Source organism: Artemia franciscana, chromosome 4 (assembly GCF_032884065.1).
Source record: "Artemia franciscana chromosome 4, ASM3288406v1, whole genome shotgun sequence".
Classification (NCBI taxonomy): Eukaryota; Metazoa; Arthropoda; class Branchiopoda; order Anostraca; family Artemiidae; genus Artemia; species Artemia franciscana.
The window spans coordinates 24,083,309-24,105,940 of record NC_088866.1 but is presented as its reverse complement, the minus strand read 5'-3'; the positions used below and the strand labels follow the sequence as shown (position 1 = coordinate 24,105,940).

General features: G+C 34.4%; 1 protein-coding gene and 1 long non-coding RNA gene across 2 annotated transcripts in view; both read left to right on the top strand.

Moving 5' to 3' along the window:
• LOC136026181 (large ribosomal subunit protein uL16m-like) overlaps positions 1 to 22,632 on the top strand; it is a 235,760-nt gene that overhangs the window by 165,607 nt on the left and 47,521 nt on the right. The window lies entirely within an intron of this gene.
• On the top strand, positions 9,171 to 16,412 carry LOC136026182 (uncharacterized). Its single transcript, XR_010617231.1, has 2 exons — positions 9,171 to 12,397; positions 15,254 to 16,412. It is a non-coding gene; the product is annotated as an uncharacterized LOC136026182 (long non-coding RNA).

Genomic DNA, 22,632 nt, shown 5'->3' with positions numbered 1-22,632 from the left:
TAAGCTATAAAAATAAATACTTTAAGTTCAGTTACACGGGGGTCTAGTTACAAGGGGATATAAATGCACGGGGGTTCAGTTGCACTGGTGTTCAGTTGTACGACGGTTCAGTTGCAGGGGTTCAGTTACAATGAAACCAGTTATTTGGTGCCAGAGATCGTTCTTACATATAAAGAAGTGACGCAGGGAGATACCCTAGTCTAACATTATCTGGTCTCTTGGTGTCATCAGTCAAAAAGTATAATGAAGCCCATTACTAAAATATGTGCCACCAACAAATAAGTAACGCGTTGAGATCTCTGAAAATAGTGTTTCTTGGTGTAAAAAATTGTCATCATCTACAAAAAAAGTGACACGTGGACATGTTTTAAAATATTGTCATTTGGTACCAAAATTGTCATCACCTCAAAATTATCATTGGTTAAAAGAATACTAATTTTAATTGTTTATTATTTTGAGAAAATGTGCTTAAACTTTATAAAAAAAATTGAATTTCAGTATTTTTTTTTGTGCATTTTGTTGTGCAACGGTGCTCTACCTTATATCCACAATAATGTTTGAACTAATTTTTTCTTATTCGTATATTACCAAAGATTTGGAAAATTAACTCTTTTAAATTAGGCTATGAAATAATTCGACAGAGAAAAAGTAAGTTTGCAAAATTTAATTTCGTTTTTTTTTCAATGCCTTTCGTTTTTATCGTCGATGATTTGAAACGAATCTTGATATGGGTCTTGGAAACTCTGAAGATTTTACTCTTCGATTAAAAAAAATTGAATTGTATTTTAACAGCAAATATTAAACTTCCCAAATAGTTACAATTTTCCATGCTTTTGAAATGGATTTTCCCTCAGAGAAAGATGGATATTTAGAAGTTTTTTCAACTTTATGAACAGGGACAGTTTTTACTTTGATTAGAATTGGGAACTTGAGGATCTTAATCCTCAGAGGATGTGTAGCATCTATGACTTTTCTGAATAGTTCGCTTTTCCCTTATGGTTGTCAATGAAGATTATGAACTCTTTCATTTCAGTCTGCTTTTTCTCATTCTCTCACACAAGCCCTGACAAATAGAATATTTATTTTTTGTAACGTAAACAAATAATGCTGCTACTAATTTTTTTTTCCCGAAGAGTGATTGATAATACACAACCACCTAATGTATGTTAATTATAAATCCCACGCGTTTTTGACACATATTTTTGTTTTATCTAGCTTAGGGGGATTTCTCCAATTTGGAAAGCTTTATGCGTATATCATAGAAGACGCAATAGCGCTTCCTAAGTGAAACTAGATGTAATTCCAATGCAATTTTTTTCTAGACCACTTCTCATGGAAGGAGTGGCCATTGAAACTTCAGATAAGGCTCGTTCGATTGGAAACTGAAAGTTCTAGTGTCCTATACAAGTGGCGAACGTGATTTGAAGGCCGTCCCCCCTCCTTGCCTTATTTTGCTGACATCCCCACAAAGACATTAAATCACAATTTTAAATAGCTATTTTCCCATAAATAGTAGAAAAGTGCATTAGCTGTGCCTTTGGGGACGACATGGGCTCCTGAACAAGGGCCATAAGCTGTGCAAAATTCTTATTGTTTGCACATAGGGTCAGTTATTGAGAAACAGGGTCATGGTATATCCTGGGTCTCTAAAAAGGATAACACTTTGCGGCAATGTTGAGGAGTGTTGAACTAATGCAAATGCACTTTGCTTATCCACGGTTGTCAAAAGGACTCATCTACGATATCCCAGGAACGACTAAGGGTATTGAGTTGAAAACTTCAAGGCATATTGAGGTGTATGTTCAACTAAATCAAAACACACTATATGTATGCAGGTTGTGAAAAGAGCGTATCAGCAATGTCTCAAGAGTCGCTGAGAGTATTAAGTTGAAACTTTCAGGGCTACACAATAAATTCCCAATTCAAGCTAAAAATACTAAAATTAACACAAGCAGGAGTAGAACTAACGTCCCCTGTGCCTTTTAAATGCCTAAATATTATTTTTGTGTTGCTGAAAACAAAATACATTTAAACGTTTTCTGTTTTATAACGTTCATAAATTCAAGATTGTATAGACGTTCTGGAATAAATGTTAGTATAATTTAATGTATCAATCTACTTTCGCTTGTTCTCTTCAGTAATACTGTTCGTTTTTGATTATTTTTTATGTTAAAAATAAAAAGAAACACCTGGAAATAAAATGAAATCATTAAAGCGTATTTGATGATTTTGTCTCTAGAAGGCATCTGGGGGCGTTTGTGCTGCTATTGTTTGTGGTAATTTCTGTTCATTTTTAGTACAGCATAAGATACTAGCCAGTTCCAACAACCTTAATGCGATACTAACTTAAATAAAAAAGAACAAATGAGACAAATAATAAACCTGAAAGTAAGGAGCTATATTAAAACTTAAAACGAACAGAAATTATTGTGCATATGAAGGGGGATACCCCCTCATCAGCACCTCACTCTTTACGCTAAAGTTTGAATTTTGTCCCAATTCTTTAAATATGAATCCTAAATTACAACGATTGTTTAATTAGAACTGTAAGCTTTTTTAAAAGTAGTCTACTAAAAAACTTAAGTGTAAAGTGCAATATGTTGAGGAGAGGGTAGCCCCCTTCATATACGTAATAATTTCTGTTTGTTTTAGGTTTTATGTTGCATTTTACTTTTGTTGAAAAAACTTGTTTGCTTTTATGACACTTGGTATTTACCAAGTGACATATACCTATCGCAAAATCTGTCAGTCTGTCTGTCCCGGTTTTGCTAGTTTGGGCACTTCCAGGTAAGCTAGGACGATGAAATTTGGCAGGTGTATCAGGGACCAACCAGACCAAATTAAATTAAAAATAGTTGTTCCTCCGATTTGACCATCTGAGGGAGTGGGGGAACCGTTATTTCGGAAAAATTAGAAAAATGAGGTATTTTTACCTTACGAACGGGTAATCGGATCTTAATGAAATTTGATATTTAGAAGTATATCGTGTCTTAGAGCTCTTATTTCAAATCTTTACCTGATCCGATGACATTAGGGGGGATTGAAGGGCCAAATCTGAAATCTAGGAAAACGCTTAGAGTGGAGGGATCGGGATGAAACTTGGTGGGGAAAATAAGTACAAGTCCTAGATACGTGATTGACTTAACCGGAACGGATCCATTCTCTTTGGAGGAGTTGGGGGGGGGGTTATTTATGAAAAAATTGGGAAAATGTGATATTTTTAGCTTACGAAGGAGTGATATGATCTTAACGAAATCTGATATTTAGAAGGACCTTTTAAATCAGATCCAATGCTTTGAATTCTGACCGGATCCACTGTCATTGGGGGAGTTAGGGGGGCTGGAAATCTTGGAAAACGCTTAAAGTGGAGAGAACGGGCTGAAACCTGGTGGGAAGAATAAGCACAAGTCCTAGATACGTGATTGACATAACCAGACCGCAACTGCTCTCTTTAGGAGAGTTAGGGGGGGACCTAATCACGTAATTCGGAAAAATCAGAAAAAACAAGGTATTTTAATTTACGAATGGGTGGTTGGATCCTAATAAAATTTGATATTTAGAAGGACCTCGTGTCTCGGAGCTCTTATTTTGAATCCCAACCAGATCTGGTGACGTTGGGTTGAGTTGGAGGGGCGAACTGGAAATTTTGGAAAACGTTAAGGGAACTTTATATATATAAAGGTTTTATGTCCCAGAACTCCATTTTCAATTCAAATGTGATCCAGGGACATTGGGTGTTGGAGGGGAAAACGGAAATTTTGGAAACCGGAAATCTTGGAAAAAGCTTAGGGTGGAGAGATGGGATGAAACTTGATGGGAAGAATAAGCACAAGTTCTAGATATGTGATGGACATAACTGGACCGGATCCGATCTCTTTGGGGGAGTTGGGGGAATTTCCGGTGCCTCGGCGAGTTCTGTGCTTCTAGACGTGCTAGGACGATGAAAATTGATAGGCGTGTCAGAGACCTGCACAAATTGACTTGATAACGGTCGTTTCCCTGATTCAACCAACTGGGGGGGGGGCTGCAGGGAGAGGAAAAATTGAAAAAAGGTATTTTTAACTTAGGAATGGGTGATCGGATCTTAATGAAATTTGATATTTACAAGGAATTCATGTGTCAGAGCTCTTATATTAAATTCCAACTGTATCCGGCCATATTGGGGGGAGTTGATGGGAAAAACAGGAAATCTTGGAAAACGCTTAGAGTGGAGATATCGGGATGAAACTTGGTGGGAAGAATAAGCACAAGTCCTAGATACGTGATTGACACAACAGGACTGAATCTGCTCTCTTTGGGGGATTTGGGGGGGGGGGGGGTTTATTCGGAAAATTAGAAAAATTGAGGTATTTTTAACTTACGAACGAGTGACTGGATATTAATGAAATTTCAAATTTAGAAGGAAGTCATGTCTCAGAGGCCTTATTTTAAATTCCCACCAGATTTTGTCACATTGGGGGAGTTTGAGGGGGAAGCCGGAAATCTTGTAAAACGCTTGGAGTGGTGAGATCGGGATGAAACTTGGTGGGTAGAATAAGCAAATGTTATAGATACGTGATTGGCTTAACCTGACTGGATCTGCTCTCTTGGGAGAGTTAGGGGGTCATGTGCTTTGGCAAGTTCGGTGCTTTTGGACGTGCTAGGACCATGAAAATTGGTAGGTGTGTCAGGGACCTGATCAAATTGACTTGATAAAGTCGTTTTCCCCGATTCGACCATTTGGGGAGCTAAAGGGAAAGGAAAAATAGAAAAAAATGAGATATTTTTAACTTAAGAGTTGGTCATCGGATCTTGACGAATTTTGATATTTAGAAGGGCCTCGTGTCTCAGAGCTCTTATTTAAAATCCCTGCCGGCATTAAGCCTCTGATTTTCCTTTTAAACCATTCTTTTGATTCTTAGAATTTTGCTAGAGCTAATGTCATACGAGCTCTTGGATTTTTGGCTCTTCTGACCTCGTCACAAGTGCCATATGAGCTCTTAGATCTTGTTTAGTTGATCAAACAGTTCGTGTTAACGAACCGTAGTAAGGAGCGACCCGGCTCAATAGTAAACGAAACTCTAAAAAACGGAATTTTGATATCAATAGTTGCATCAAAAGAATAAAATTTTCATGCTGATTCTAAATATATAAGTTTCATCAAATTTAGTCTTTGTGATCAAAAGCTACGAGCCTGAGAAAATTTGCCTTATTTTGGAAAAAAGGCAGAAACATCCACTAAAAGTAATAGAATCTTAACGAAAATCACACCATGGCTTTCGGGGTACCAGAGAACCGTATAGCAAAAATGTCAAGCTCCTATCTACAAAAATGTAGAATTTCGTATTTTTTGCCAGAAGACAAATCAAGGGTGCGTGTTTATTTGTTTGGTTTTTTTGTTTGTTTTTTTCCAGGGGTCATCGTATCGACCAAGTGGTCCTAGAATATCGCAAGAAGGCTCACTCTAGCGGAAATGAAAAGTTCTAATGCCTTTAAGTGACCAAAGAAACTGGAGGACACCTAGGCCCCCTCCCACGCTCATTTTTTCCAAAAGTCAACAAATCAAAATTTTGAGATAGCCATATTGTTCCGCATAGTCGAAAACCATAATAACTATGTCTTTGGGAATGACTTACTCCCCCACAATCCCTGGGGGAGGGACTGCAAGTTACAAACTTTGACCAGTGTTTACATACAGTAATGATTATTGGGAAGTGTACAGACGTTTTCAGGGGGATTTTTTGGTTTAGGGGGTGGGTTTGAGGGGAGGGGCTATGTGGGAGGATCTTTTCTTGGAGGAATATGTCATGGGGGACGAAAAATTTTGTCTAAAAGGCACAGGATTTTCTTGTATTACTATAAAAAAACAACGAAAAAATAAACATGAAAACGTTTTTTTTCAATATCAACTAAGGATTAGCATTGAAACTTAAAATGAACAGAGATTATTACGCATATGACGGGCTCTAAAATACTTTAGCATAAAGAGCGAGGTATTTAGGAGGAGATAAATACCTCGCTCTTTATGCTAAAGTATTTTTAGTAATTTCAACTATTTACTCTACGGCCTTTCTGATTCAGGGGTCATTCTTAAAGAATTGGGACAAAACTTACGATTTAGCGTAAAGAGTGAGGTATTAACGAGGGTACAAACCCCCGCATATACATAATAAAAATATAACAATATAAAAGTTTGTTACGTAAGTTAATTCTTAAGTTACGCATATTTTTTACTAATAAAAACGTTCGTTAAAAATTAAAAGTTCTAGTTGCCTTTTTAAGTAACCGAAAAATTGGAGGGCAACTAAGCCTCCTTCCCCACCCCTTATTTTTCAAAATCGTCTGATCAAAACTAAGAGAAAGCCATTCAGCCAAAAAAAGAATTAATATGCAAATTTCATTTTAATAATTTATGTGCGGAGAGCCAAAATCAAACATGTATTAATTCAAAAACGTTCAGAAATTAAATAAAAAAACAAGTTTTTTCAACTGAAAGTAAGGAGCGACATTAAAACTAAAAAGAACAGAAATCATTTCATATATGGAAGTGGTTTCTCCCCCCCCCCTCAACGCCCTGCTCTCTAGGCTAAAATTTGACTCTTTCTCTCAACTCTTATTTTTTAAACAATAAAAAACTTTAGCGTAAAGAGCGGGGCGTTGAAGAGGGAATAAACCCTATCATATACGGTAGTCGCTCCTTACTTTCATTTGAAAAACTTGTTTTTTTAATTTAGTAGTTGGGGAGGAAGCTTAGTTGCCCTCCAATTTTTGATCAGTTAAAATGGTAACTAGAACTTTTGATTTTTTTTTACGAACGTGTTCATTAGTAAAATATATACGTCACATACGAACTAACTTACGGAACGAAAATTTTTATATTTTTATTTCGTATATGAGGAGGCTCGCCCCCTCGTCAATACATCACTCTTTGCACTACAGCTTGAATTTTGTCCCCATTATTTAATGATGACCCTTGAGTCACAAAGGCCGTAGAATACATAGTTGAAATTACAAAAAATACTTTAGCGTAAAGAGTTAAGTATTGAGGAGGAGACAAGCCCCCTTATATGCTTAATAATTTCTCCTCGTTTAAAGTTTTAATGCTACTTCTTACTTCCAGTTGAAAAAACTTTTCTTTATTTATTTTGTCATTGTTTTTTTTAATAGTGTTAGAAAATCTTGCGCCCCCTTCATGGGAAATTTTTCTTACAACATGATAAATTCCTCAATAGAAAGATCCTCCCACGTAACCTTCTCCCCCGGATCATTCCCCCGACACGAAAAGTTCCCCCGAAAACGTCTGTACACTTCCCAATAACCATTACTATATGTAAACAATGGTCAAAGTTTGTAACTTGCAGACCCTCCACCGGGAACTGTGGGGAATTCAGTCATCTTCAAATACTTCAAATAGTTATTAGGGATTTCGACTTTTTTGAACAAAACGGCTATCTCAAAATATTGATTCGGTGACTTTGGGAAAAAATTATTATTGGAGGGGGTCTAAATGCCTTCAAATTTTTTGGGTTACTTTAAAAGAGCACTAAAACACTTCATTTCAGGTAGAATGAGCCCTCTCGTGACATTTTAGGACCACTGGGTCGTTACGGTCACCCCTGGAAAAAAACAAAAAACAAAAAAGAAACAAATAAATACGCTTCCGTGATATGTCTTCTGGCAAAAAATACAAAATTCCGCATTTTTGTAGATAGGAGCTTGAAACTTCTACAGTATGGTTCTCTGATACACTGAATCTGAACGTTTGATTTTCATTTAGATTTTGTGGCTTTTAGCGGATATTTTTCCCTATTATCGATCAGATTCTATGACTTTAAGGGGGTGTTTCCCCCTGTTTTCTAAAATAAGGCAAATTTTCTCAGGCTCGTAACTGTTGATCGGTAAGACTAAACTTGATCAAGCTTATATATTTAAAATCAATATAAAAATGTGATTCTTTTGATGTAACTATTGGTATCAAAATTTAGTTTTTTTTAGTTTTGGTTACTATTAAGCCGGGTCGCTCCTCACTACAATTCGTTACGACGAACTGTAATTGAGGCGATAAACTGGTTTTTGTATGATTATTTCTTTGGCTAATGCAATGGATTATTCCGGGCTGAAGGGCCATGAAATAGAGATCAGAGCCGCTGGTAGGGATTGTACAATTCCAATGCCGTAATTTTTTGCCTTTACCTTTTGCCCCATTTAACCGTAGTCGTTGTTTTTTTTTCTTTTTTAGTTTTTTTTCTTCTTTTGTATTAATGCTAAACCCAAGGTTTGAACCTGGAACCTCTCGGACCTAGAACTTAGAACATAACGCTTTACCAACTCAGGTACTTCGGCTTGAATACATTTACCTTTTTTAGTTTTTTTTTTTAGTTTTCTTTTTCTTCTTTATTTGTCAGTTTTTTTTTCTTTTTTTAGTTTTTTTTTCTTTTACAGGTTTTAGTTTTTTTAGTTTTTTTTAGTTTTTTTTATTAGTTTTTAGTTTTTTTTCTTTTTAGTTTTTTTTTAGTTTTTACCTTTTTTTAGTTTTTTTAGACTTTTTCAGTTTTTAGTTTTTTACCCTTTTTTAATTTTTTTTTAGTTCTTAAGATTTTTTAATTTTTTCTAGTATTTTCCTTTTAGTTTTTTTTTGTAGTTCATATCTTTTATAGTTTTTTTCTTCTTTTGTATTAATTCTAAAGCCAAGGTTCGAACCTGGAACCTCTCGGACCTAGAACCTGGAACATAACGCTTTACCAACTGAGCTACTTTATTTGTATTGGATTAACGACGCTTCTTGAATACTACGGTCCCTGCGTCAGCCCTGTAGTAAATTCCTGCAGCATGGTTCGATCTCTGGGTCCCATATTTCCACGTTAAGGTCAATCCCACTGCGCCAACACAGGTAGTTAAATAACTGAGCTACTTCGGCTTGAATACATTCGTTTTTGAATTGGTATGTGATGAAATAATTCAGACGTCATATGCGAACAGTGACGTCACATGACAGACACACAGACAACTTATTTTTATACATATAGAAGACCAACACCTAGTTGTTGGTCTAGTTGTTGGTCTAGTCGTTGGTCCCCCCTAAGCCCCCCCCCCCCTTGCGCGTAAGTTGTTACGCGCCATATTAGTTACGCGCCATTGTAGTTGTGTCCCTGTGTCCCACCTGTGAATATATATATATATATATATATATATATATATATATACTAGCTGTTGGGGTGGCGCTTCGCGCCACCCCAACACCTAGTTGGTGGGGGCGCTTCGCGCCCCCCCCAAGCCCCCCCGCGCGCGTAAGTCGTTACGCGCCATAATAGTTACGCGCCATTGTAGTTGTGTCCCTATGTCCCACCTGTGAATATAGATATATATATATATATATGGTTTTAACTACGTAAAACTTGCGAATATACAACATTCTTTGCTGTCCCATTGTCTTTGCATATAAATAGATTGTCAGGTTTACCGACTCTTGAACATGCAACATATAATGGTCCATGGGAAAACAATCTGTATTCAGATCTATACCTCATGATTCTAATGATTGCCCTTGAGCTTTGTTGATGGTGATTGCTAATCGACCATTCCCTGTCCCGGTGTCCCGGTCGTCATTTACATCCCCCTGTTTCCCCCGGTGTCCCCGTTGTAGTTGTGTCCCTGTGTCCCGGTCGTCATTTATATTCCCTGTGTCCCGGGTCCCGGTCATCATTTGTATCCCGGTGTCCCGGTCTGTATATACATTCGTTTTTTAGTTTTGTTTTTCTCCTTTATTTTTTTCCTTTTTTTTTCTTTTTTAGCTTATTTAGATTTTTAGATTTTTTAGTTTTTTTTATTAGTTTTTAGTTTTTATTTCTTTTTAGTTTTTTTGTCCCGGTCGTCATTTATATCCCCCTGTTTCCCCCGGTGTCCCCGTTGTAGTTGTGTCCCTGTGTCCCGGTCGTTATTTATATTCCCTGTGTCCCGGTCGTCATTTGTATCCCGGTGTACCGGTCTGTATATACATTCGTTTTTTAGTTTTGTTTTTCTCCTTTATTTTTTTCCTTTTTTTTTCTTTTTTAGTTTATTTAGATTTTTAGATTTTTTAGTTTTTTTATTAGTTTTTAGTTTTTTTTTCTTTTTAGTTTTTTTGTAGTTTTTACCTTCTTTTTAGTTTTGTTAATTTTTTTTTTTACTTGTGTCCTGGTCGTCATTTATACTCCCTGTGTCCCGGTGCTTTGTTGATTGCTAATCGAACATTCCTTTTGTCCTGGTCGCTTTCTCTTTGAGTGTCGTCATTTATTAGTTTTTTCCTTTTTTTTTTAGTTTTTTATTGGTTTTTACCTTTATTTTAGCTTATTTTTCAGTTTTTTCCTTTTTTTTAGTTTTTTTTTATTTTTTATTTTTTTTAGTTTTTTACCTTTTTTTAGTTTTTATAGTTTTTTTAGTTTTTTAGCTTTTTTACTTTTTTTATTAGTTTTTAGTTTTTTTTTGTAGTTTTTGCCTTTTTTTAGTTTTTTCAGTTTTTTTTTTAGTTTTTTATTGGTTTTTACCTTTATAGTTTTTTTGGTTTTTTAGCTTTTTTATTTTTTTTATTAGTTTTTAGTTTTTTTTGTAGTTTTTGCCTTTTTTTAGTTTTTTCAGTTTTGACGTCACCTAATCCAGTTTTTTCAGGTGACGTCACCTGACACATCCATCCACACATCCATCCATCCATCCATCCACAGACAACTTATTTTTATATATATAGATATATCTATATATATATATATATATATATATATATATATATATATATCTATATATATAAAAATAAGTTGTCTGTGGATGGATGGATGGATGGATGTGTGGATGGATGTGTCAGGTGACGTCACCTGAAAAAACTGGATTAGGTGACGTCAAAACTGAAAAAACTAAAAAAAGGCAAAAACTACAAAAAAAAACTAAAAACTAATAAAAAAAATAAAAAAGCTAAAAAACTAAAAAAACTATAAAGGTAAAAACCAATAAAAAACTAAAAAAAAAACTGAAAAAACTAAAAAAAGGCAAAAACTACAAAAAAAAACTAAAAACTAATAAAAAAAGTAAAAAAGCTAAAAAACTAAAAAAACTAAAAAAACTAAAAAAAGGTAAAAAACTAAAAAAAAATAAAAAATAAAAAAAAACTAAAAAAAAGGAAAAAACTGAAAAATAAGCTAAAATAAAGGTAAAAACCAATAAAAAACTAAAAAAAAAAAGGAAAAAACTAATAAATGACGACACTCAAAGAGAAAGCGACCAGGACAAAAAACTAAAAAAAAAGGCAAAAACTACAAAAAAACTAAAAACTAATAAAAAAAATAAAAAAGCTAAAAAACTAAAAAAACTAAAAAAAGGTAAAAAACTAAAAAAACTAAAAACTAAAAAAAAACTAAAAAAGGTAAAAACTAAAAGAACTAAAAAAGAAAAAAATAAATGACGACACTCAAAGAGAAAGCGACCAGGACAAAAGGAATGTTCGATTAGCAATCAACAAAGCACCGGGACACAGGGAGTATAAATGACGACCAGGACACAAGTAAAAAAAAAAATTAACAAAACTAAAAAGAAGGTAAAAACTACAAAAAAACTAAAAAGAAAAAAAAACTAAAAACTAATAAAAAAACTAAAAAATCTAAAAATCTAAATAAACTAAAAAAGAAAAAAAAAGGAAAAAAATAAAGGAGAAAAACAAAACTAAAAAACGAATGTATATACAGACCGGTACACCGGGATACAAATGACGACCGGGACACAGGGAATATAAATAACGACCGGGACACAGGGACACAACTACAACGGGGACACCGGGGGAAACAGGGGGATATAAATGACGACCGGGACAAAAAAACTAAAAAGAAATAAAAACTAAAAACTAATAAAAAAAACTAAAAAATCTAAAAATCTAAATAAGCTAAAAAAGAAAAAAAAAGGAAAAAAATAAAGGAGAAAAACAAAACTAAAAAACGAATGTATATACAGACCGGGACACCGGGATACAAATGATGACCGGGACGCGGGACACAGGGAATATAAATGACGACCGGGACACAGGGACACAACTACAACGGGGACACCGGGGGAAACAGGGGGATAACCTGACAATCTATTTATATGCAAAGACAATGGGACAGCAAAGAATGTTGTATATTCGCAAGTTTTACGTAGTTAAAACCATATATATATATATATATCTATATTCACAGGTGGGACATAGGGACACAACTACAATGGCGCGTAACTATTATGGCGCGTAACGACTTACGCGCGCGGGGGGGCTTGGGGGGGGCGCGAAGCGCCCCCACCAACTAGGTGTTGGGGTGGCGCGAAGCGCCACCCCAACAGCTAGTATATATATATATATCTATATATATAAAAATAAGTTGTCTGTCTGTGGATGTGTGGATGGATGTGTGGATGGATGTGTCAGGTGACGTCACCTGAAAAAACTGGATTAGGTGACGTCAAAACTGAAAAAACTAAAAAAAGGCAAAAACTACAAAAAAAACTAAAAACTAATAAAAAAAATAAAAAAGCTAAAAAACTAAAAAAACTATAAAGGTAAAAACCAATAAAAAACTAAAAAAAAAACTGAAAAAACTAAAAAAAGGCAAAAACTACAAAAAAAAACTAAAAACTAATAAAAAAAGTAAAAAAGCTAAAAAACTAAAAAACTAAAAAAAACTAAAAAAAGGTAAAAAACTAAAAAAAATAAAAAATAAAAAAAAACTAAAAAAAAGGAAAAAACTGAAAAATAAGCTAAAATAAAGGTAAAAACCAATAAAAAACTAAAAAAAAAAGGAAAAAACTAATAAATGACGACACTCAAAGAGAAAGCGACCAGGACAAAAAACTAAAAAAAAAGGCAAAAACTACAAAAAAACTAAAAACTAATAAAAAAAATAAAAAAGCTAAAAAACTAAAAAAACTAAAAAAAGGTAAAAAACTAAAAAAACTAAAAACTAAAAAAAAACTAAAAAAGGTAAAAACTAAAAGAACTAAAAAAGAAAAAAATAAATGACGACACTCAAAGAGAAAGCGACCAGGACAAAAGGAATGTTCGATTAGCAATCAACAAAGCACCGGGACACAGGGAGTATAAATGACGACCAGGACACAAGTAAAAAAAAAAATTAACAAAACTAAAAAGAAGGTAAAAACTACAAAAAAACTAAAAAGAAAAAAAAACTAAAAACTAATAAAAAAACAAAAAAATCTAAAAATCTAAATAAACTAAAAAAGAAAAAAAAAGGAAAAAAATAAAGGAGAAAAACAAAACCCCAACAGCTAGTAGATATATAAAAATAAGTTGTCTGTGGATGGATGGATGTGTCAGGTGACGTCACCTGAAAAAACTGGATTAGGTGACGTCAAAACTGAAAAAACTAAAAAAAGGCAAAAACTACAAAAAAAAACTAAAAACTAATAAAAAAAATAAAAAAGCTAAAAAACTAAAAAAACTATAAAGGTAAAAACCAATAAAAAACTAAAAAAAAAACTGAAAAAACTAAAAAAAGGCAAAAACTACAAAAAAAAACTAAAAACTAATAAAAAAAGTAAAAAAGCTAAAAAACTAAAAAAACTAAAAAAAGGTAAAAAACTAAAAAAAATAAAAAATAAAAAAAAACTAAAAAAAAGGAAAAAACTGAAAAATAAGCTAAAATAAAGGTAAAAACCAATAAAAAACTAAAAAAAAAGGAAAAAACTAATAAATGACGACACTCAAAGAGAAAGCGACCAGGACAAAAGGAATGTTCGATTAGCAATCAACAAAGCACCGGGACACAGAGAGTATAAATGACGACCAGGACATAAGTAAAAAAAAAAAAACTATCTATATATATAAAAATAAGTTGTCTGTGGATCTGTGGATCGTGGATCAGGTGACGTCACCTGAAAAAACTGGATCAGGTGACGTCAAAACTGAAAAAACTAAAAAAAGGCAAAAACTACAAAAAAAACTAAAAACTAATAAAAAAAATAAAAAAGCTAAAAAACTAAAAAACTAAAAAAAAGCAAAAACTACAAAAAAAACTAAAAACTAATAAAAAAGCTAAAAAACTAAAAAAACTAAAAAAAAGGCAAAAACTACAAAAAAAATAAAAACTAATAAAAAAAATAAAAAAGCTAAAAAACTAAAAAAACTAAAAAAACTAAAAAAAGGTAAAAAACTAAAAAAACTAAAAACTAAAAAAAAACTAAAAAAGGTAAAAACTAAAAGAACTAAAAAAGAAAAAAATAAATGACGACACTCAAAGAGAAAGCGACCAGGACAAAAGGAATGTTCGATTAGCAATCAACAAAGCACCGGGACACAGGGAGTATAAATGACGACCAGGACACAAGTAAAAAAAAAAATTAACAAAACTAAAAAGAAGGTAAAAACTACAAAAAAACTAAAAAGAAAAAAAACTAAAAACTAATAAAAAAACTAAAAAATCTAAAAATCTAAATAAACTAAAAAAGAAAAAAAAAGGAAAAAAATAAAGGAGAAAAACAAAACTAAAAAACGAATGTATATACAGACCGGTACACCGGGATACAAAAAAAAAAGGAAAAAAATAAAGGAGAAAAACAAAACTAAAAAACGAATGTATATACAGACCGGGACACCGAGATACAAATGATGACCGGGACCCGGGACACAGGGAATATAAATGACGACCGGGACACAGGGACACGACTACAACGGGGACACCGGGGGAAACAGGGGGATGTAAATGACGACCGGGACACCGGGACAGGGAATGGTCGATTAGCAATCACCATCAACAAAGCTCAAGGGCAATCATTAGAATCATGAGGTATAGATCTGAATACAGATTGTTTTCCCATGGACCATTATATGTTGCATGTTCAAGAGTCGGTAAACCTGACAATCTATTTATATGCAAAGACAATGGGACAGCAAAGAATGTTGTATATTCGCAAGTTTTACGTAGTTAAAACCATATATATATATAGATATCTATATTCACAGGTGGGACATAGGGACACAACTACAATGGCGCGTAACTATTATGGCGCGTAACGACTTACGCGCGCGGGGGGGCTTGGGGGGGGTGCGAAGCGCCCCCACCAACTAGGTGTTGGGGTGGCGCGAAGCGCCACCCCAACAGCTAGTATATATATATATATATATATATATATATATATATATATATATATATATATATATATATATATATATATATATATATATATATATATATATATATATATACATATATATATATCTATATATATAAAAATAAGTTGTCTGTCTGTGGATGTGTGGATGGATCAGGTGACGTCATGGAAAAAACTAAAAAAAGGCAAAAACTACAAAAAAACTAAAAACTAATAAAAAAAAAATAAAAAGGCTAAAAAACTAAAAAAACTAAAAAAAGGCAAAAAACTAAAAAAAACTAAAAACTAAAAAAAAAACTAAAAAAAAGGAAAAAACTGAAAAATAGAAGAGAAAAAGAAAACTAATAAAATTTTAGGCTAAAAAAGGTAAAAAACTAAAAACTAAAAAAAAACTGAAAAAACTAAAAAAAGGCAAAAACTACAAAAAAACTAAAAACTAATAAAAAAAAATAAAAAGGCTAAAAAACTAAAAAAACTAAAAAAAACTAAAAAAAGGTAAAAACTAAAAAAAACTAAAAACTAAAAAAAAAACTAAAAAAAAGGAAAAAACTGAAAAATAGAAGAGAAAAAGAAAACTAATAAAATCAAGAATAAAAATAAAAAAAAAATAAAAAAGATAAAAACTAAAAAAAAAAGTAAAAAGAAAAAACGAAAAAAAACTAAAAAAGCTATAAAAAAAAAGGTAAAAACCAATAAAAAACTAAAAAAAAACTAAAAAAGGTAAGAACTAAAAAAGAAAAAAATAAATGACGACACTCAAAGAGAAAGCGACCGGGACAAAAGGAATGTTCGATTAGCAATCAACAAAGCACTGGGACACGGAGTATAAATGACGACCAGGACATAAGTAAAAAAAAAAACTAAAAAAACTAAAAAGAAGGTAAAAACTACAAAAAAACTAAAAAGAAAAAAAAACCTAAAAACTAATAAAATGGGACATAGGGACACAACTACAATGGCGCGTAACTAATATGGCGCGTAACGACTTACGCGCGCGGGGGGGCTTGGGGGGGCGCGAAGCGCCCCCACCAACCAGGTATGACGACACTCAAAGAGAAAGCGACCGGGACAAAAGGAATGTTCGATTAGCAATCAACAAAGCACCGGGACACAGGGAGTATAAATGACGACCAGGACATAAGTAAAAAAAAAAACTAAAAAAACTAAAAAGAAGGTAAAGACTACAAAAAAACTAAAAAAAAAAAAAAAACTAAAAACTAATAAAAAAACTAAAAAATCTAAAAATCTAAATAAACTAAAAAAGAAAAAAAAATAAAAAAGGAAAAAAATAAAGGAGAAAAACAAAACTAAAAAACGAATGTATATACAGACCGGGACACCGGGATACAAATGACGACCGGGACACAGGGAACATAAATGACCATACATAAGCCATAATGACCAGGACATAAGTAAAAAATATAAATGACGACCGGGACACAGGGACACAACTACAACGGGGACGCCGGGGGGCACAGGGGGATATAAATGACGACCGGGACACCGGGACAGGGAATGTTCGATTAGCAATCACCATCAACAAAGCTCAAGGGTAATCATTAGAATCATGAGGTATAGATCTGAATACGGATTGTTTTCCCATGGACCATTATATGTTGCATGTTCAAGAGTCGGTAAACCTGACAATCTATTTATATGCACAGACAATGGGACAGCAAAGAATGTTGTATATTCGCAAGTTTTACGTAGTTAAAAACATATATATAATATATCTATCTATATTCACAGGTGGGACATAGGGACACAACTACAATGGCGCGTAACTAATATGGCGCGTAACGACTTACGCGCGCGGGGGGGCTTGGGGGGGGGCGCGAAGCGCCCCCACCAACTAGGTGTTGGGGTGGCGCGAAGCGCCACCCCAACAGCTAGTATATATATATATATATATATATATATATATATATATATATATATATATATATGTATATATATATATATATATATATATATATATATATATATATATATATATATATATATATCTATATATATAAAAATAAGTTGTCTGTCTGTCTGTGTATCAGGTGACGTCACGTTTCTGTGTCGGCTGACGTCATGAAATTAGTTGTCGTCATTTTAGCTTTGACGGTGACGTCATTCAAGATATTTAAGACATATGTTCACGTAGAAATCTATTAATGTTTAAGTTTACAATGACTGATGAACTGACCATGGCAAAAGCCGATGAAGATGCTCAAAGAGTCTATGCCAAAAAACTTGCTGCTGATAGAGAAAGTCAGAAAAGAAAGCGTGCCGAGGAATCAAAAGAACAGCAAGGAAACAGGCTTGAGGCTAAAGAACGCAAAACCGCGCAGTTAGATGAAGATCCACCTGGACAGCGAGAGTCAAAACATATCAAAACTTAAAATGATAGCGATGATGATTGGGTTTGGGATTTTGACTTGGATAAGGTCATCAATGCCTACCAGATTCTAGTTAAAAAAACAAAGGTTCGGCGATATGTATTTCATAGTGAAGCTGAAAAATAAAGAAGAAAAAGAAAACTGAAAAAAGAAAAAATGTAAAAAACTAAAAAAATACTAAAAAGAAAAACACTCAAAGAGAAATTACAGACCGGGACACAAATGACGACCGGGACAGAGGGAATATAAATAACGACCGGGACACTCAAAGAGAAATTACAGACTGGGATACCGGGACACAAATGACGACCAGGACACAGGGAATATAAATAACGACCAGGACACAGGTATTTAAGAATATCGTTCAAAGACAAATTTTTAATTGTAAGAAGACCGTTGAAAGAGAAATTTCTAATTGTAAAAAGACTGAAGAACCTACAATGGCAACGGTACCACCATCGAAGTAGATAACCAGTGGGTTGTTCCATATTCCCCATTATTATCAAAAACATTTAATGCACACATAAACGTTGAATACTGTAACTCCGTAAAGGCAATCAAATACATATGTAAATAGGTCAACAAAGGCAGTGACATGGCAGTTTTCGGCTTACAGCCCAAAATCAAAGATTTCGACGAAATCGTACAATATCAGGCTGGAAGATACATAAGCAGTAATGAAGCTGTTTGGCGAATTCTTTCATTTCCGATACATGAACGTAGTCCAGCTGTTGTTCACTTAGCGGTACATTTACAGAATGGTCAACGTGTTTATTTCTCGGAAACCAACGTGCAACAAAGAGCCCTGAATCCACCGGATACAAAATTAACAGCTTTTTTTCGCTTTGCAAAAATGATTCTTTTGCAAAAAAACTGCTGTATATTGAAGTGCCTTCGTATTACACGTGGAATACTAAAAATAAAGTATTTGAACGTCGAAAACAGGGTATGTCAGTCGACGGCCAACCTACCATCTTCAAAGATACCACGATAGGAAGACTCTACACCGGTCACCCCAATCAACATGAATGCTTCTTTCTACGCCTGCTTTTGGTGAATGTACCCGGTCTGACATCCTTTGAGTATTTGAGAACTGTAAACGGTACTATACATGACACTTACCGTAGTGCATGCCAAGCTCTGAATTTATTGGAGAATGACCAACACTGGGATAACTGCATCAATGACGCGTGCGAAACGTCAACCCCAAGTGAAATTCGTGCATTGTTTGGCATCATTTTAACAACTTGCTCTCCATCAGCTCCTTCAGAGTTATGGGGAAAATATAAGTCAAAAATGTCTGTAGATATACTTCATTGAAAACAGTTAGAGACGTCAGATATGACTTTTGATTTTACATCAGAAATTTATAACTACACTTTAGTTATTATAGAAGATTTGTGCGTACGTATGGCAAACAAACCTCTTCAGGATTTGGGAATGCCTTCATCTAACCGTATCGCTGCTGTTTCGACATGTGTAGAATTGGATCGTGAACAAAGTTACAGTACGAGTGATCTATTGTCGTATGTACAAAATAACATTTCCAAGTTAACGTCGGAACAAAAAGACATTTATGATACGATACTCAATTTCAGGACGTATACAACTACCTGCTGATTTCTGTTATTTAGTGACGTCCAAAAATGAATTGATTGAAAAAGTATTTCCGAATATTCTAAGAAATTATAAAAATAATAAATGGCTAAGTGAAAGAGCGATTCTCGCACCCAAAAATATAGACGTCCACGAAATCAACAATATTGTTTTGACCAAGATTCGAGACCAGGCAGTCCTTTACAAGTCAATCGACACAGTTTTGGAACCAAATGAAGCGGTTAAGTATGCATGTTTGTTTGTTTGTAAAAAGAGCGTTTGCATATGACGTCATTATTAGTACATACGGCTTTGTATATGCACAGACAATGGGAAAGCCAAGAATGTTGTATATTCGCAATTTTTACGTAGTTTAACTCCTGCAGACGAAATGAATGCTTGTATATATATATACTAGCTGTTGGGGTGGCGCTTGGCGCCACCCCACCAAGCCCCCCCGCGCGCGTAAGTCGTTACGCGCCATATTAGTTACGCACCATTGTAGCTGTGTCCCTGTGTCCCACCTGTGAATAGAGATAGATATAAATATATATTTTTAACTACGTAAAACATGCGAATATACAACATTCTTCGCTGTCCCATTGTCTGTGCATATAAATAGCCTTTATATTTATATGTATGTGCATATACAAAGCCTTATGTACTAATAATGACGTCATATACAAACGCTCTTTTTACAAACAAACAAACATGCATACACACATCTCGCTTTGCGCCAACCCAACACCTAGTTGGTGGGGCGTACGCGCCATATTAGTTACGCGCCATTGTAGCTGTGTCCCACCTGTGAATAGAGATGTATATAAATATATATTTTTAACTACGTAAAACATGCGAATATACAACATTCTTCGCTGTCCCATTGTCTGTGCATATAAATAGCATTTATATTCCCTGTGTCCCGGTCGTCATTTGTGTCCTAGTGTCCCAGTTTGTATTTTCTCTTTGAGTATCCCGGTCGTCATTTATATTCCCTGTGTCCCAATGTCCCGGTTGTCATTTGTGTCCCGGTCTGTAATTTCTATTCAAACAAGCCCTGTGTCTCAGTCGTCAATTATATATCCCGCCTGTGCCCCCGGCGTCCTCGTTGTAGTTGTTTCCCTGCGTCCCAGTCGTCATTTATATTCCCGGTCGTGATTTGTGTCCGGGTGTCCCAGTCTGTAATTTTTATTTGAGGTTCCTGGTCGTCATTTATATTCCCTCTGTGTCGGTCGTCATTTGTGTCCCGGTCTGTAATTTATCTTTGAGTGTTTTTTCTTTTTAGTTTTTTTAGTTTTTTACATTTTTTCAGTTTTTTTTTCTTCTTTATTTTTCAGCGTCACTATGAAGTATATATCGCCGAACCTTTGTTTTTTAACTTAAATCTGGTAGGCATTGATGACCTTATCCAAGTCAAAATCCCAAACCCAATCATCATCGCTATCATTTTCAGTTTTGATATGTTTTGACTCTCGCTTTCCAGGTGGATTTTCATTTAACTGCGCGGTTTTGCGTTCTTTAGCCGCAAGCCTGTTTTCTTGCTGTTCTTGTGATTCCTCGGCACGCTTTCTTTTCTTACTTTCTCTATCAGCTGCAAGCCTGTTTTCTTGCTGTTCTTGTGATTCCTTGGCACGCTCTCTTTTCTTACTTTCTCTATCAGCAGCAAGTTTTTTGGCATAGACTCGTTGAGCAGCTTCCTCGGCTGTTGCCATTGTAGGTTCTTCAGTCATTTTACAATTAAACATTTTTCCGTGAACGCATGTCTTAAATACCATTAATGACGTCACTGTCAAAGCAAAAATGACGACAACTAATTTCATGACGTCAGTCAACACAGAAACATGACGTCACCTGATCCACAGACAGACAGACAACTTATTTATATATATATATATATATATATATATATATATATATATATATATATATATATATATATATATATATATATATATATACATATATATATATATATTCATAACTATGTAAAATTTGCGAAAGTACAACATTCTTGGCTGTCCCATTGTCTGTGCATATAAATAGATTGTCAGGTTTACCGACTCTAGAACTTGCAACATATAATTATCCATGGGAAAAACAATCTGTATTCAGATCTATACCTCATTATTCTAATGATTGCCCTTGAGCTTTGATGATGGTGATTGCTAATAGAACATTCCCTGTGTCCCTGTCGTCATCTATATATCCCCCTATGTCCCCCAGCGTCCCCGTTGTTGTTGTTTCCTTGTGTCCCAGTCGTCATTTGTGTCCCGGTGTCCCAGTCTGTAATTTCTCTTTGAGTGTCGCGGTCGTCATTTATATTCCCTGTGTCCCGGTGTCCCGGTCGTCATTTTGCCCTGGTCGTCATTTGTGTTCCGGTGTCTCGGTCTGTAATTTCTCTTTGAGTGTCCTGGTCGTCATTTATATTCCCTGTGTCCCGGTCGTCATTTGTGTCCTGGTGCTTTGTTGATGGTGATTGCTAATCGAACATTCCTTGTGTCCCGGTCGCTTTCTCTTTGAGTGTCCCGGTCGTCATTTATGTTCCTATGTCCCGGTGTCCCGGTCGTCATTTGTGTCCCGATGTCCTGGTGTGTAATTTTGTCAATCAACAAAAAGTACGTCAGTCGACACACAAAATATGACGGCACTCGACACACAGACACACAGAAAACTTATTTATATATATATAGATGTCCCGGTGTCCCGGTCGTCATTTGTGTCCTGATGTCCCGGTGTGTAATTTTGTCAATCAACAAACATGACGTCAGTCGACACACAAACATGACGTCACTCGACACACACACACACACAGACAACTTATTTTTATATATATAGATAGAATATATATATATATATATATATATATATATATATATATTATATATTATATATGATATATATATATATATATATATATATATATAGAAAGAGAGAGAATTTAAAGTGGCGAAACCCCATATAGGCCAGTGTATTCTCCTGATGAGCCCTTGTGTTGGGTTGTTGCCTTTGAATTATTTGTCTTTATTATTTTTTCTATTGTTTGGTAAATGACGACTTATACTTATTGAGACGACATGACTGCTGTCCATGGATTATTCTTTATGGTTGATTGTGTATGGCTATGCTGTTTGACCTATGTGATTGGATGGATGAGTAGGGTTAAGGCTTCATTCAAGTGCTGGTCTATATTAATCACTAATTTAGGAAAACAGTCTCCCTTTCTCCTTCTGTCTCTCTCTTTCAAATAAAGTAAATATCACTTCACCTAAGAGCTATGACCTCAGTCCACGTAATACGTCAGTTAAATCTAATGAACCGGAACCGAAAAGGTCAAGAAGATTTGCCTCGGCTGTTGCATTGAAAAAAATAAGAGCAATAAACTATATGTAATTAGTTTATTAGGTATAAATTCTGTTTATTTTTATTCATGTCTTTTAGTTTTACTGCTGATGATGAACACTGTATATGTGTTCGAAATATCCAGTTAAATAATTTTATATTTCACTGTCAATAAAAAGGTATCATCCCTATTTTGAACTGTTTTACTTTCGTC